Here is a 16812-nt window from a genome sequence, read left to right as displayed (position 1 = left end):
AACCACACTCTTGACTTCCCCATTATTTCCTGAAGAGCCTGGATTAAGAGAAGTGGGGGTTCAGGAGAAGGTCAGCTTGGATAGCAAGATAAAGTTCTTCACCAGAGAGTTGTCAAGCCCTAGAATGTGTTCCCCAGGGAAGCATTTATGGCACTGAGCTAGGCAGAGTTCAAGAAACATCTTGATAACACTCTCAGGCATAGGGTTTGGTTTTTGGGTGGTCCTGTGTGGGGCCAGAAGTTGCACTCAGTGATCACTGTGCATCACTCCAATTTGGGATATTCTGTGATTCTTTGTGGATGTTTATGTTGCACAAAACATAGCCAATCATTGGAAATGGCCTATCAAAAGCGATAGTTTGACTCTTAATTTCACAGGTAATCCTTGAATAACCAAGGGGGAAAAATTCCACATCTAAGTGCACTCAAATTCTATAAGTTTTGTACTCCAATCAGATTTTGCATATTAGTATTCTTATCACTCAGCTTTTTACCTGAGGTTGAGAAATAAGGAAACGTGGAAAACAGATGAGGCAGTCCTAAAAGCTATTTATATCAACCTAAATTATGGGAATCACAGTCTTTCCCCTGAATAATGCTTGCACTACCTTTTTCCAAGCAGTTGCACAAAATCATTACACTTTGCAAAATTAATATGTTTGCTTGACTTCAGAGAAATAAATTGCATATATCAGCATTTTCCTTTCATAAATTCATAAATGATTATGATCTCCAAATGCCGGTTTCTGGGCTATGATTAAAAGTAGGCCATTTTACTTTAAAAGCTTTTGGGTATTAGTGGAGGACCTGGGTTTATAATGAAAACTGAAAACGCTGTGTTAGTTATTTAGCATCCCCAAGCTTCTCAGAAAAGCAAGCTCAAGCCCGCGAGATGAAAATCCGACCGCTAGATGGCATCTCGTTCTCACAGAAACGGGCAGAACTCTTCCTGAAAAAAACATGAAGCAGCGGTGGGCATCTCGGTAACTCAAACCCACTGTGGGCAGAACAGGAGCTCACAGCACTGCCCAACGCGGGTTGGAATGGCAGAAGCAATGCAAGGAGCAGTGAGCTCATCTTCTTCTCGCCCTGCGGGTTCCCTATTCATGGCTCCTGATGGAAATGTTGTTCTCATGCTTTAATTGCTGTCATTAAACAACAGCAAAAATCAGAATCCATCACGAGTGTAATGCGGGCACATGGAGGCTTTTAAAGAGGAAGCTGATCATTGCAGTGGATTTGATAATGACAATATAAGATAGTCTGGCTGATTTTCTTGACAGGAAAATACTTTGTCATTTTCAACAGCGAGGCCGCTGTTTTCTGTAATGCTTCATTTCCAGTACACACCTAATACTTACTGTATGCTTCCAGTTATCTAAGAGTGATGTGAATTCAGCTAAGAATTGCTTTGGTAAATATTACCATGGGGAAAATGTGACTGTCTAGAATTGATGTAGTATGAAAGCTAAATTAAAAAATACGCCCATTTCAGCTGATATTGCTGTTTAAAACGGAAGGCTTTCGACACAAAATTTCTCTTATTTCTTATGTGCCCTATTAGGTAGTACCTTTTTGGTCTTAAAGCACTACCTGAAGGAAGGACTTGACGTGGGGCGAGGACCTTCTCCAGCCCCAGAGATTCCCATTCCCTGAGTGCTCTGAGTTGGGTGGCCATGCCCTGAGGTCTCAGCCAGGGTTTGAACTTGGAAGAAGGAATGCAACAGGGATGAATGCTTTGCCTCCTAGCTGGAGGCTGCTGACATCTTCCACTTGGTCTGAGTTGTTCTGGGGCTATGGGCAGCCCCAAGCACAGGGCAGCTGGGTGAGCAGGCTGAAGGATGTGCTGCCAGGAAGAGAAGTACACCATGACATTCCCAAAGCATCAGTGCATTTGGAAGGGAGTGCCTTGCAAAGCAGGGCCTGTCTAAAGGCTGCTCCTCTTGGGCACACTGCCCGGCACTCTGCTGCTTCGCTGCCGCTGCTCTGCTCCCTCCAAAGTAAAATATCCTGCAAACCTTCTGTAAATCATGACCTAAGACAGCAAAAATGCTGCATTCGGCTGAAGCTGCAGTGCGAGTTTCAGGAGACAAGCTGTTATCATCCGCATTGGATTGACAGCCACCCCCTTACAAAATTGGATATGGAGTTTGAAATGACTGTGAGAGGTCACAAGCCCACTGCAAGGGCCCAAGAGGAAGACAGCACTGGCAAAATACTTAGGCTTCAGCTCATCACTGACCCATGAATATTGACTGCTGCAGCACTCCTGTCTCATTGAAGGCTTTCACTAAAGCGCTGGACAAATATTCTGCTGCAATTAGCATCTGAAATCTAAGAAACAAAAGCACAGCCCTCTTCAGCTGCGGCTTGGAGAAATGCCATATCAAAGTTTTCCCAAGCTCTGCCCCTTGTGTAGCTGTGTAGGAGACTCCTTGTTCCACAACATTAAGCAAATGACTGTGTGCAACTCCCATTAGAGTTTATTAGTGGGAGGCGATACTTTCCAAAGCCTCATCTGTTTATGAACCAAAAAGAATTGCGAAGTAAAAAAAATATAAAAATAAAAAAATTATAAGAAGTGTTCAGAAAATAGCAGGGAAGATATAATTGAAATTGTCCTTCCCTTTCACACAGTGAATTCTGTGTCATTTTTATGCTGCCTGTTTGAAAATGGCTCTGTTCTGTTTGCAGTAGGAAAACAATGGTGTAGACAATTTATTCAGAACAATCACTTATTTGAGATCTGTTATAGTCAGAGAGCTTCGACAAAGCTTGTGTCATCACAGAAGCCCATGAATGCTATTACATATCCACACACACCCGATGCAGCGTTCCTGACACTTCATTGCTGTCTGAATTGCTGCAAAAAATATACTGTAGGACACACTTCAGATCTGGGAGTATCTTGCAAGAGTGTCAACAATTTAAAAGACAGAATTTAGCTGATTTTTTTTTTTTGTTTGTTTGTTTTAATAAACATTGCTAAGAAATCTATGTTCAAAACAAGTATTTTTTTTCTATTATTGCAGTAATTTCAGCTTTTCTCCTCTGTGCTGTTTGCATCCAGGAAAGCTACTGCTATCCTCTGCTGCACCTGGAGAAAAGTCCACCTTGAATGCCATTGTGCCAGCAGCTCCAGAACTTGGGGAATTTTTGGCTCCCAAAAACTGAATACTACAAAGGCAGACATGACTGCTTTGCTTGCTTACCACAGCTACAAGCTCCTGCAGCCAGTGAGGGAGCAAGACAGTCCCAGATTTGAGATCTTTCCGTCCAGTCTGGTCTGGGGACCAGGTCTTCCACTTGCACCTGAGAGCTGGGACTTCACAACAAAACTGTTTAGACCTGAAGATTCCCCCAGTCTTACCTCTGTTACCAAATCTGGGAGCACTCCAGAGAGATGTGAAAACAAAGAACCAAATGTAAACTGGCCTCCTTCCTCTCCTCCACTCAGGAACCCACAGGCACAAAGATAAGCTTCAGTTTAATTGGCTTAAAAGTAGGTTCTCCCAGAGTTTCAGCAATAAGAGATGTCAAAAAAATATGTGATGTAGGTAGCATATGATACATGCAGGCTTCTCAGATTCCAGAATGAGTGGACCTTTCCAATGTAAAGAGAAGAGACAGACAAATGAAACGGTAAAGGCAAAATGTACTTCCCTTGTTTAGTATTCCTCCAAGCTGGTACCGGATCATCCAAGATATTCACACAAGCCCCACAGCTTCCCTTCTGACCACAAAGATTCAGTTGCAACTGAAGGTCAGCCTTATTTGACATGACAAATTCTGTGCTTGAATGCTGTTCTCATCCATCATCCCTTCTGCCAAAACAGCCTTCCTTTTTTTTTTTTCCTAAAACACAGCACACGGCTCAAAATGGCCCATTCTGTGCTAGGATTGTGATCAGCTCCAATTAATACTGTGTTAAATGGGATCAGACAGGGTCCAATACAGACATGATGTCCAAGCCTTAGCCTGGATCAGGGTTAATATAGATTCCCCAGTCACCATAGGGAAAGGAAACCACACAATGTCCTGTCAATATACACTTGGTAATGCTGCCCATGCAGCTCCAGATTTCACATTCCTGCCACACTGTGTCCCATTGTGTTGTACTGTCAGAGATCACGGAGAAACTCCTTGAAGCCATAGGTCAGAAGACACCTTCCAATCTATGGCAGCAACTTCAGGCAGCCTGCCAGCAAATGCTTGCTTATTTAACAAGGCTTCTTTATTTTTCATTTTAAAAGGCATTATCCAAACACATTTTCTTCTGCAGATGTTTTATCTGGATACTTATTTCTACAGGAAGTTTATATTTTTCTTTGCTTGTGCATCTATTCATTGGTGGCGTAAAGCTTGTGAAGTTTTTAACATTTATTTATAAGCACATTATTTTGACACAAAATAAATGTTCCAGTTCAGAGTGCACATAGCCTAAGGACAGATCACAGACACAGAATGCGCCACAGAAATACACCAGGGATGGGTATCGTTCACTGTTTGGTTAGCAACAACCATTTTAGATGGAAATGAACAAAACTTCCCGCTGTGCCACTTCCAGCTGCACCTACTACAAACTGATTTCTGGGTTCAAGCTGCAGTTCTCAACCAAAGGTACAGGTGCTGCTCCAAAGCGGTGGTGAAGATGTCCTGCATGGCACACAGAGGATGGGAAGGCTCATATCAGGCACCACGCAGAGCTTTGTCGTTGCCCACACAAAGCCAGCCAGATCCAGCTGGACACCAGTGGACACAGATGGGGAGAGACGAAGCCCAGCGCTCCTGCATCTGAAAGTGAGGTCTAAAGACAGCTGAATGAACCCCTGGCATAGCCTGTGAGCACGAGGACTGCACCATGCCCAGCACACTGGGTTTTAAAAACAGGCTCTAGGGAACAGAAAATAAGATTTGTTTTCTAGATAGGATTTAAACAAGCACCATAGAATTATTTTAGCAAATAAATAAGTATGCATTAATGTGCTAGATTGCTGCCTCAACTCTCAACTATCATAACCTATTAAAATACCTAAATGTTTCAGGCAAGTCACGTTTTAATCTGTGTGACTTAAAAGAGGATTATGATGTGGCCATACTATTTATGTATTTTTCAGGCAAGATTAAGAAAAAAGTAGTGATTGAGAAGGTATCCCAATGGGGACAGCCAGCATTTATGCGATACGTGGGCTGATTGGAGATTTAAAAGTGCTGTTTGTTATGCAGCAGCCAGTTATGAAACAAATGATCTGGTTCCAACATAAACTGTTAAACTGAAAACATGCCAGAGGGAGACAGCTGTCAGTACATTAAAAAGTCATTTTCTCAGACAACAAAGACTTAAACCAATCATTTTATAAACATATTTCTTTGCCCAACCAGATTTCCGTAACTCTAATGGTTTGTCTGCTGCATGGAGAAATAAAGTAAGTTTTGCTCATATGATTTGTCAGGAATTCTTACTTGGAAAGAACAGATGGTGCTGAAAAATTGAACAAGGATAACCGCATTATCAGGCTTTCAGCTACAAATTTCATTCTTTCTACACATACTTAAAATGGAAACAATGCATACCACAAACCTTTGACCACGGCCAAGGCACAGTTTGCATTTAAATGACACTGTTCACAGTGTATAGAATCACATTTTGGAGTCAGCTTCTCCAGATTTGAGACAAAGAGTTTGAATTATAAATTAAAGTTATGGCCAAACTTGCCAGGGTGTGAACTTATGCATCTCTATTGAATCAGTGAACACAGGGATTATGCAGCAAAAGGATCCTTTCAAACAACCCAGAACAATGCTGTCTTTGGTGTTGGCCCAGGTGACACTTTTCACTTTTCACTTTAGTTCAGTGAACCAAGTCTTGGTGGTGCCATTATCTCTGCTTATATGTGCAATATTGTACCTTCTACTTACCTTCAAATTACAGCTTCTGATGCAGTTTTGTAAGAAGTCTTTTTCTCCTTTTCTTCTTGCTTGCTTGCTATTCCTCTCTTTTTTTTCCTCCCTCTTCCCTTCCCTCCTTCCATTTCCTCCTTTCCTTTTGCACTTCCCTCTCCTCTTCCTCCTTCTTCCCCTCGCCTAAAATCTTAGCCTGCTGCAGAGAGAATAATGAAAAAAGACCTGTGTGGATGCTAAAGACCTAGGAGCTTAGCTGCAATGAAAAGGAAGCCTCCTCCAATATATTTATTTCTAAGTCAAATCATATAATTTGGGGCCAGCCTCCTGTGGGTTTTGAAAACATGGAGCTGATAATAAGGTCACCCACTAGGATTTAAAGCCAGGGCTGCTTCTGCAGCGTGGTACAGAGTGGCAGGTGGCAGCAGTGCACAGATACAATCTGCTAAAGCAATAATAATGATTACTACTCAGCATTCCTCTCCAGAAGCAGCATCACTAATGAAAATGTGAGCTGCTGTAGCCTAAATATGTCATTACTAGCAACTTTTAAGATGAGTTCAATGGCAGTGGTTGCATCCACCACCAGCCAGGCCCTGAGTTTCTGCTTCCCAAGGGATGGAAAGGCTCCAGCTCCACTCTATGGCACAAAAGGGGAAAACATCAACTCCATAAATCTGCTGACCTGGGGTCCAGTAAATCTGCCTGTTTCTCGGGGTTGAACCAGATGCATCTGCCTTCAGCAGGTGGCTGTGGCTGCACTAGGAAACCAGGAGCATTCCCAGCCCCAGAGCTTGCCCCAGTCCCAGCTGGGCACAGTTCCTTGGCAGGGCAGCCTCAGCCCGACTAAGCAGGATGATTCAGCGCCCACTGGATGCTGCCAAAGTCTGCTCCAGTGCAGTGATGTTGAAACTGCAGAGAGATTCAGGGCTCCCAGCCAGTTCCTAGTCTACCCCCATCCATCATCCACCCTTCAGACTGGTGGTTTCAGCCTGGCACTGCTTCCAAGCCCCGAACTGCTTTAGTGCCCATCTGTTTCTAGGACTGGGCTGATTGGCAGTGAGGGCAGAGACAAACCAAAGTGCTGTCAGCCCTGCATCTCTGTCCCCATCTCTGCCACCCTGCATGTGCTAGGGCCAACATGGGTGGCACAAGGATGGGTTGCAGCAAACAGAGCGCAGCCAGCTCTGTGCTCCACTGCCCAAGAGTGGTGCAGAAACAATGAGGGAATGAGAGCATCTTTCAGACCTTGGCATAGAAATGTTCATGCAGTGGGCTAATGTGTAAGCTAGGGCCTGCATAACTCTTGACGCAGGTCCTCAGTGAATAAATACAGCAGGCTGATAGCCTACAAGCATTGCATCTAAATATGCATGCCTTAGTCGTAAGTGAAACTTGCTGTGTGATGTGTCGAATCACGCAGAAAGAATATTTTGAAAGCACGCCACTTCTAATTAAGTAAATGCTCACTCATAGAAGTTGTTTTGAGCATTTACTACATATAAATGAGATAGGATGTGTTTTTTTTCCTGCTGATTATTTTTAATGTAATCAGTTAAATCAGCATATTCTAAATCCCCTTTCAGTTAAGACTTCACTTGCTTTTTTATGAGGTTACTTTGCCACTGTACACAGGATTTTCCCAGCAAGGAACAGAAGAGTGTATTCGGTAATTCTTTTGATTTATAAGTGTATAGTCTTTCATTCTTTTATAGAGATAGCCTCACACACATAAACACATGTTTTGGGCTCATGCTGAACAGAGGTTTCTGTACCCAGGCAGGCTGTGAGGCCGAGTCAGACAGGGAAGTGGTAGTAGTATCCAGATCTCTGGACCACCTGTAGTGATACCCATTTTAACAAGTGATGACCCTGTCCCTTGCCACTAGTTAGAACAGGAACAGGAAATTCAGCTCCTGTCTAAATATTTACAGACTAAACATTCATGTTTCCATTTTTAAATCACTGTTTGTTCATTATATTGCTCATCCCATTTATGGTGATTTAATCGATGTTTTCTTCCATCTCCACTTTGGTATCACAAGCAGTTCCTTCCAGCTGCCCATGAAAATATTATCTTTCTTCTTGAATTTCTGAATGAGTTAGATATACAAGAGAGAGTGGAGCCCAGCTGAATCAAACTGTTTCAGAGGAAGTTAAACAAAAACTATTATCTGTCCAGTATGACAACTCTTAGATATGAGGCATTCTTCTGGGGAAATTCACTTGAATTTATTTCTATTTATTTTATTTTCCTCATACAGCATTTCTTAGCAGATGTTTATGACAGGCATCCATTTGACTAGCCGCCATCATCTGTCAGTCATCACCTTATCTCTGGCTGCTAGTGTGGTGCATGGAAATAAAAGGGTAATGTGGGAAAAGAGTGGCCTAGCTCAGTTTGTCTGCTGAATATTTACAAAGAGAGCAGTGAGATAAATTAGGTCTCTATCTCCTCCGATAGTGTCTGCTTCTATAGCCTCTATAAGATATAATAGCAAAGGCATACTCCATATTTGGGAGAGGAAGAAATCTTCTGAAAATGTTCCTTCGTATACAGACCCAGTATCAGTAAAGCAGGCATCCATGGTGGAGAAACAACTGACCTCCAGTTTTGGATAACTATGCCACTTTTCTCGGTTTTACATTTGGATCTATTTCCTTTTTTTAGCTACTTAGCTGTGTGATGAATTGTAATGGAATTTGTTCTGGATAATGTAAGTTACGAGTGGGCTAAAGAAGGCGAGTTGCTATATAAATTGGGCTGTTTCTTACAGCTTTTAAGGTTGCTTAAAAAGACGTAATGATGAAATGTTGGTAACCATCTGCTACCAATGTTTGTAAATAAATATAAACTAATCTAAATATGCCCTGGTTTGCTGCTCTGTTTCAGGTCTGAATCACTTTTCTGTTTTTCCTTCTTTACTTTTTCTCATTTCCTTTCCCTCTTTTTCTTCTTTTTCTCTGTTTCTTCCTTTCCTTACCCCTTTTCTCTTTCTCCTTTTCTTGTCTAGATAGAGTTTATGAACTGGCTTTATTTCTTCAGAATCTTTGGTTGCCTGGGGGTGATTTCATTACACTATTTTTTGGTACCACTCAATACTAATTATTCATGACTGAATAGAGAGAAAAGATGCCTAATTCTGATTATTCAGTGGCGAAGCAAGATGTTAAACTGTAATTTCTTCATGACAGACTGGGAAGAGAGATGAATTACAAGCTTCCTTTACATGAATTCCTTTTGCAAATCTGAGCAAGTGGGACAAATTTGTTCTACAGATAGAAGTCAGAGACTTCATAGCATTTATGAGCCTTAACTAAAGCTCAGCCATGCTTAGTGTTCTATAGAAATAAAAGCTGGGATTTTAACAGTTGACTCTTTAGTTTTGGACTTACATCAGAGTTGACTGCATTGAAGAATCACAACAGCTCTGGAATACCATTCATTTCAATGCATCCTCTCCCACGCAAACTTTGTCTCTGACTTGTGATCGCAGAATATCTCGTTTGTTTCTACAACAGGTGCTTACTGGGAAAAATAATATTATGAAAATTGTACTAAAAACAGCTGTTGGATACTTCTTCAAGCACTTACCACAATAAATGCTACCTGTCGACTGTTGCTGTCATTTTGTACCATAGTGCCCCAGGGAAATAAAAGCTGCTTGCTCTCAAATATGATTTCCTTTCTGACAGTTTTGTCTCTGCAACAAACAGTGCCTCAAGGTTAAGAGCACTCAAAGGAAAAGTCACATTTTGCGGAAAGCGTTTAAAAATGATGATGAGAGAAATAAGGTCTTGATATCCAGATTATCCTGTTGGTTACTTTCTGACAACTGGTAGTTAAGTTTTACATAATTTTAAAACAACTATAACATATTAAGGGCCTTCTCCCAAGATATCCTTTTTCCTTTTGTTGACACTCTACATTGAGTTATTATGTCTTACAGAACATGACTTCTAAATACATTTGTTAAATCTAACACAGTAGAAACCTATCTTGATTAATTTTTTTAAGAAGTTTAAGTATTCCTCTCTCACTAGAGAGCAAGATCAAATATGAGCTTAGCTGTATTATTTTGCACAAACCAATGATCTTTTTTGCTTCCAGATGACTGCAATGCTTATGAAAGCTGCCAGAATGGATTAAAATCAGTCATGAATTTGTAATAAGGGTCTTAGGCTCCACACAGCAAGTATTTTGCAGTAGAAAGAATGCACTGCCAAAGGATTCATCCTTGTTGATAGCACACTCTGCAGTTTTGAAACACTGGCCTTTCAGAATTGCACAAACAATTGAATCTCCTTCTGGCTTTGTTCCACTAATGAGCCATTGGAACAGGGAATTCTAAAGTCAGAGAGTAAATAGGGTGTTTTTACTGGGACATGCTTACAACAATGTTTCATATGCTACAGCAGAGATGGAAATAAAAAGTAAGGCTTGCATTTGAGGAACAACGTGTTCATAGAAGGAGGAACTATTTGGTTCTCTTGCAGTGATTTCTAACTGATATTAAAAATGGTACTGACAGAGTGTGGGTGGCAGCGTGTGTACACGTGTGTGAAAGCACCAGAAGCAGCAGCAGAACATGTATTAAAAAGGAACAAGATGACCTAAAGATAGAGCATCAGACAAGATGAAGAAACAGCCGAGAGACATAAAATACCCAAATAAATACAACGTATTTATACAACCAGGCACTGAATCCCAAACATCACCTCCTCCCAGAAATTAAAAAAAGGGAATCTAATGTCACTTCAAGTCGCCAGTCAAGAAGAAACTCAGAGAAACAATGAAGATGTAACAGAGAACATTCTCGTCCTGTGTATGATCTTGGCCAGCCCATCTGGACAGACATATTTAGACGCTTCGGGGTATGTGGGTCTGAAAGCATAAAGCTAACAGTACGAAGATTTTGTTTGTAAAACTGCATTCCTTTTTCACAGCATATCACAGTGAGTTGTATTACACGCATTTCCTCTGCTCTTTGGCTCTTCCTGCAAAATCTAGAGAGCACAGGTACATGCTTGCAACTAAAGCACACATCCTCCTGGCAGAGATGTTTACTGTGATTGCTCTTCAGCAGCCTAAGGTAGGACAAGGGTGGCACCACAAAGTTAGGCCTTAATAAGCAAAGGCAACAGTGGGGGCTCTAAATAGCTTGATGAACTATAATCCACACAGATAAAACTTTAACATGCATGGACAAAGCCAGAACAAAATCTATGCATCATTTAAATCATTCTCAAGTTTTCAAAATAAGAAGTAAGTTACAGGCCTTTGGCTGCACCAGTTTTGTACTCTTTAAACAGTTCATCCAAAAAGATTACGTTAAATATTAGAAGATATTAGATATTTTTCAATCAGAGGGTGGTGACGCACTGGAGGTTGTGGATGCCCCATCCGTGGAGGCATTCAAGGCCAGGCTGGATGTGGCTCTGGGCAGCCTGGTCTGGTGGTTGGCGACTCTGCACATAGCAGGGGGTTGAAACTGGATGATCTCTGAGGTCCTTTTCAACCCAGGCCATTCTGTGATTCTGTGATTCTGTGAAGATGGCAATAAATGAAGACCAGAAGCATATGCCATTCCGTTACGTTACCCTCAAGAACTAGACAGGGCATGCAATATATTTTCTTTCTAGACTGATGGAAGAAGTTGGATTGAGTTATCTAGAAGGATATGAAATGAAAGCTTAACATAATACTGCAGGATCAGCGTGGAAGCTTGGAAAACTTGAGAGCCTGATTATGACACTGAACACTTTAGTTTTAGCTTACTATTTCAGATTTAGACCAGTTTTCATGTTCCCATGAAATATTCTATCTGCTGCATAATTAGGACACATGCTGTGCAAGCCTCTATCTTCTATCCTGGTTGCACAAAGCAGCATGCCAATCTGGGAACATCAGAAGTTGGCAAATGGATTGCCTCTTTGGTGCAAAAGGCAGCATCTTTTGAGCTATCTTGAGACTAGAGCAGGATCAAGTGGTCTTGCAGGATCATCAACTGGATGTCTCTAATAGTGAGAACAGGTGTACATACATGATTAAATGAGAACTTCAGTGGATTTACGATGATCAAACTATGTTCAGAAAACCAACACAGTGCATTTTTATATAGCAGAGCAATACTGGCACATACATTAAAAAAAATTCCATTCCTGGGCAAAACTGAGCAGCTTGCAGAAGCTTGCTCAAGTACATCTTTCTCTGAGGAGCAAGACCCAGTAAGTACTTCCTGCTTAACCTGCAGCATCAGCCACTTCACATACTGCAGTCACAGCTACTGCTTTGTCAGGAGCGCCAGAGGATGAACAAGATGTATGTGAGGTGCTTTATTCAATGATTCCTTCAAGTACTGATACAGTCTTACAAATCCCAGGCCCCATCTTTCCTTTTCTTCCTCTCCCTCTTTCTTTCTCTCCCAAGCAAGTAAAAGTGAAAAGCCAACTTTCCTCATGCACCTGCTTTTGAAAATATTCAATTCTTTGCTGCTCTGTGGCACAGTTTGTACCAGAGGAGCAGAGAGGGGCAGCAAGAGTCGTGACAATTTCTTCATAAATCTCTGTGGAGCAGATCATTTCTACTTCATTTCTAGGGCCTTTGAGAACTGCTCCAATATAAACTCCGAAAAAAGATCAGAGCATCACCTAAGTAAAAGAGAGAATCCTGCTGCTGACTAGCCTAACAGACAATGCTGCCAGCTGGCTCATGCATGTTGTATTCAAATGGCTGCTGTGCTTCGCACCAGGCTCAGGCTGATGAACACAGTAAACAAAGGAAAGCCCAGGCTGACTGGCAGCTACCACATTTCCTCACTTCATTTCTGCACGTTCAGATATTTTCAAAAGCAGGTATTTATTTTCCAAGGAAAATCACTTGTGTAAGCCATGGTTTAGGTTCTGTAATTCACATAACCATGCTGGAAGACCGTCACCTCATCTTCAAACTACTATTCCAGCTGTGAAATTCAACTTCAGGGATGCACAGCCCTGATGCTCATTTTGTGGCCTTGCCTATCACACATCTGGCCTGACATCCATGTCCCCAAAGGAGAAGCTTACACAGCTGTTTGAAACCAATCATATTTAAGACGATTTCAATGACCAGAAGTCTCTCTTACAAACCTGTAACACTTACATGGAAAAACAAGCAGATAAGTGTTCCAGGCAGGATCTGATGACTTAGTAGCATCCAGCAATCAGACTACTAGATGGTGCTAAATAGTATTTCATCAAGACAGAGAGCTCCATACTGGAGGAAAAAAAAAAAAAAAAAAAAAAAAAAAAAAGCATTGCAATGAAAACTGTCATTTACGATCTCATGTATACTTACTTTGGCTCCACTGAGATTAAGTGTTCTGTATGAATCAGTGGTACATGATAGTCTGGCCAATGCTCAGACAGTACATCAGGGAAGAGAATTGCATGTAATAATGCAGCATCCTGTTTAGAGGCCTAAGAGGCAAAAATCTAGCGGTAATCACTTCCAAGGCTAGTAACTCAGTTCTTATTGCCTTCATAATGACTCCACAGTTATTCAGTCAATGAAAATGGAGCCTGATATTGTGCATCAAGAAGATAAATTAACAATAAAATGAGTCTCACTGATACATCCACTGACTACTCCAGTGGAGACCGGCAAAGATACAAAATGTGCTTTTAAAGCATGCTGTCTCCTCTTCAGGAAGATGAAGACAGTGAAAAGGGAGGCAGAAACAAAGACTTTTCTAAACATGGGTTGGGCATGTCTGGAAAAAAAAAAAAAAAAAAAAAAAAATCAGCAACCCTGCTTAAATTTAATAAACAAATACTCCATTGGAATTAATAAACAAAAAGCTACTTGGTTTAACCATCTTTTTGGCTAACACTGAAAACAAAACAAAATGCTATCAGGGACTCCAGTTTAGGTACTAAAACACTGCACAAAGTGCCAAATGCCAGGATGCTGACCTCATTCATTTTGATACAAGATCCATATTCCAGAGAAATTCACAGCATCCTAGTTAATTTATAAATAAATGAATATCAAAACTCAACAACTGACACAAAACTGTATCAGGCAAAATCAAGCAAATGTAATCTTATTTTGTGTAAGCTTCCTTCATCTCTCCTTCCCTGTCTCTCTCCCCAGCTCCAGGCAGTTCTTTTCTGTGTCTCCAGTCGTGCTGGAAATAATCTAGAGAGCAAAGTCTTGGCTGGAGATCCCAAATGTTTTATGGTCAATGAACACATCCCCTGCCTTATGTCTAAAACAGAATACAAAGGATTTTATAACTATAGCAGTTACAAAAATCCATCCCTTAATAATGCAGATTGTTATCACTCACAACTTAGAAATCAAACTTCTGAGGTCATTCTTTAAAATCCATCTTGTTAAGGCAGGCCATAAGACAATAAGCAAAGGCTAATGAAAAGAAGATGCAGTGTCTGTCTAAAATTAGAATGCATGACATTTGCATTGTCACGGGTTTGTGGAAAACGTGGAGGCTATTACATTATTGGTTTAAACATCATATGTATCTTTATCAATTTGCTAATTACAGCTGGTTCAGTATATTGCAGGTTCAATGGCTAAGTGACAGGATAATTTCTTACAGGGATGAACAATGGAGTAGGTATAAAGAGGGGTAATTAGTACAAACCACAGCACTGGAGAGGAAAAAAAAAAAAAAAAACAAAACAAAAAAACTGCCAGGAGCAAGTAGTCTGAAGTTCTTGAAAGGAACAGCACAAGCAGAAGGGACAGCATTACCTCTGCTTGTCACCACCCTCCTGACACAGGTGCTGGACCTCGAGACAGACTCATCTGTATAGCTCAAATAAGCCTTGTTGGCAATGCCTTGCTGCTGAAGCAAGAGGCAGCACAAGCTCTTATGGCAGCGACGGGAACAGAGATGGGAATATGTGGAGCTGGGAATGCGAAGAGGAGGTGGGAAAGCTGGGATTTAGACCATCTGAAAACACCACGGAATCACACCTTAAGCTGCTTAAAATAAGCCAGCTCATTTTGAGAGAAATGAGTTAAAGACTGATCACGCAAACAGCAATACCAGCAAGCCTGAGAGAATCACATCCTCCAGCTGAAATGGTGAGGAGGAGACAGGAGCAGGCCAAGATTGGCCTGACTGGACTGCTCCCACTACACCTGACATTTCTGAGCTCTCCCTGCCACAATGACGCTAATGCACTGGAAATAGATGAGATTAAGTGAAACGTGAGTAGGCTGCCGGCTTAAAATCATGATTCAGACGATCCAGAAACACTTCGACTGTGGAGAATCCATGGGATATGGGATGTTAGATTCAAGAACAGGAAAGCGACGATTAGGAACGAAGCACTCTAGTGATAAAAGGGTTCTCCAGAGCGCCAAACATCCCACACCATGCAGAAAACAGGCAGGAACACCTACAACAGCAGCTCCCACTTTCAATGCAACATTAGAATTGCCTCGTCCACACAATTTCATGCGTGTTTTCTTTCTCTTGCAACTATAAGACAGGAAAAGCAGTGTATCTGCAGCTTTCCTCAAATACAGAAGCTGATAGCATTCCCAGAAATGCCAGCAAATTGGCTCTCCTAACTACCCACATTCCACACAAAAGCCTTTCCAGCCCCGCTTTCCACTGCCACAGCTATTTCGTGGCCAGAAGAAATTTATTTCTCTTAACTGCCAATAACAAGAAGAGATAAAAGCAAAACACAGCCCAACGCGACTGCAGTGCCTCCCAGCAGAGGCGCAGAGAGGAGCGCGCTCTTCTCCTCGCTGTCAATCACGGGGTTATACCACCAGACCACCTAAAAGTCTCATCTGCGAAACTCAACCCCCCCTAAAGATGACCGTGATTAATCCAACGGCTCTAATTAAGACCCACAAAGAAGGTGACTTCGGGAAAAAGCCTTTCTGACAAAGCACAGACCCCTCCCCACCGCCATCGGACAGCCGCAGAAACAGCACTCCGCCCTCAGCAGTAACCGCCCCTCCCCGCCGCCTAATGGCTCCCGCCGCGCGCTCCGCCCCGCCCCACCCCGCTCCGCCCCGCCGCCACGCGGGGCACGCACGTGCTAGAAGGAAACACAGCCCTGCGCACGCGCGGCACCGCCACCCCGTCTCTACACCCCCAGCTGCCACTCTCGGGGACCGGGAGAAGGAAGGAGGAGCCTCTGTCTCCGGGCTCCTGATTGACTGATGTCACTGCCCCAACTCCGAGCCTCGCCGGCCCATTGGTGGCTTGAGAACCGCTATCTGCATCGCGCCTTCTGATTGGTTGTTGCCGCGGCGGCTGTTGTCCTATCCTAATTCGGGCCACGAGGATTAAGCCCTTTAACCCCGCCTCCTTCCTCGTCCCTCCCTCCGCCGCGCCGCGCTCTCCAATTGGGCGGCGGCGAGCTCCCCTTGCTCCTCAGCCTTCCCCGCACCGCACATGCGCCGCGCTCCCCGAGCCGGCCCCTCCCTTGAGGCGGCGAACGAAGTTGTGTCCGTCCCCTGCTGGCCCCGCCCCCCCTTTTTCCCGCCCCTCGTCCGGGAGCGGCATCCGTGAGTTCGGCCCCGCCCCGGCCAGCCCGAGCGAGGCGGCGGGTGCGGGGGGGGGGGGTGCGGGGGGGGGGGAGGCGGCCGTTGAGGCGCGCGCGCGCTGGCGCCGGGCTCGAGCCGGCGGCGTCTCCCTTCCCTCCCCTCAGTCCCGCGCGGCGGCCGTGGCGGCAGCAGCAAGCTCGGGAGCGGTGCCACCTCCTCCTGCTCTTCGTCCTCGCTCGTCCTCGCTCTTCCCTCCGGGGCACGGTGAGCACCGCCGCGAGGGGACGGACTCGCCTCCCTGAGCGCTCTCCTGCCCCGCGCTGCGGGACTCGCTGCTCTCCGCGACGCCGCTGACGGCTGCGGGAAGAGCGGCCGCCCGCTCTCCGCTCGCCCCGC

This window comes from Tetrao urogallus, assembly GCF_951394365.1.
Source record: "Tetrao urogallus genome assembly, chromosome: 1".
Taxonomy (NCBI): Eukaryota; Metazoa; Chordata; class Aves; order Galliformes; family Phasianidae; genus Tetrao; species Tetrao urogallus.
The sequence above is the reverse complement of the archived record's forward strand: the minus strand, read 5'-3'. Positions refer to the sequence as shown.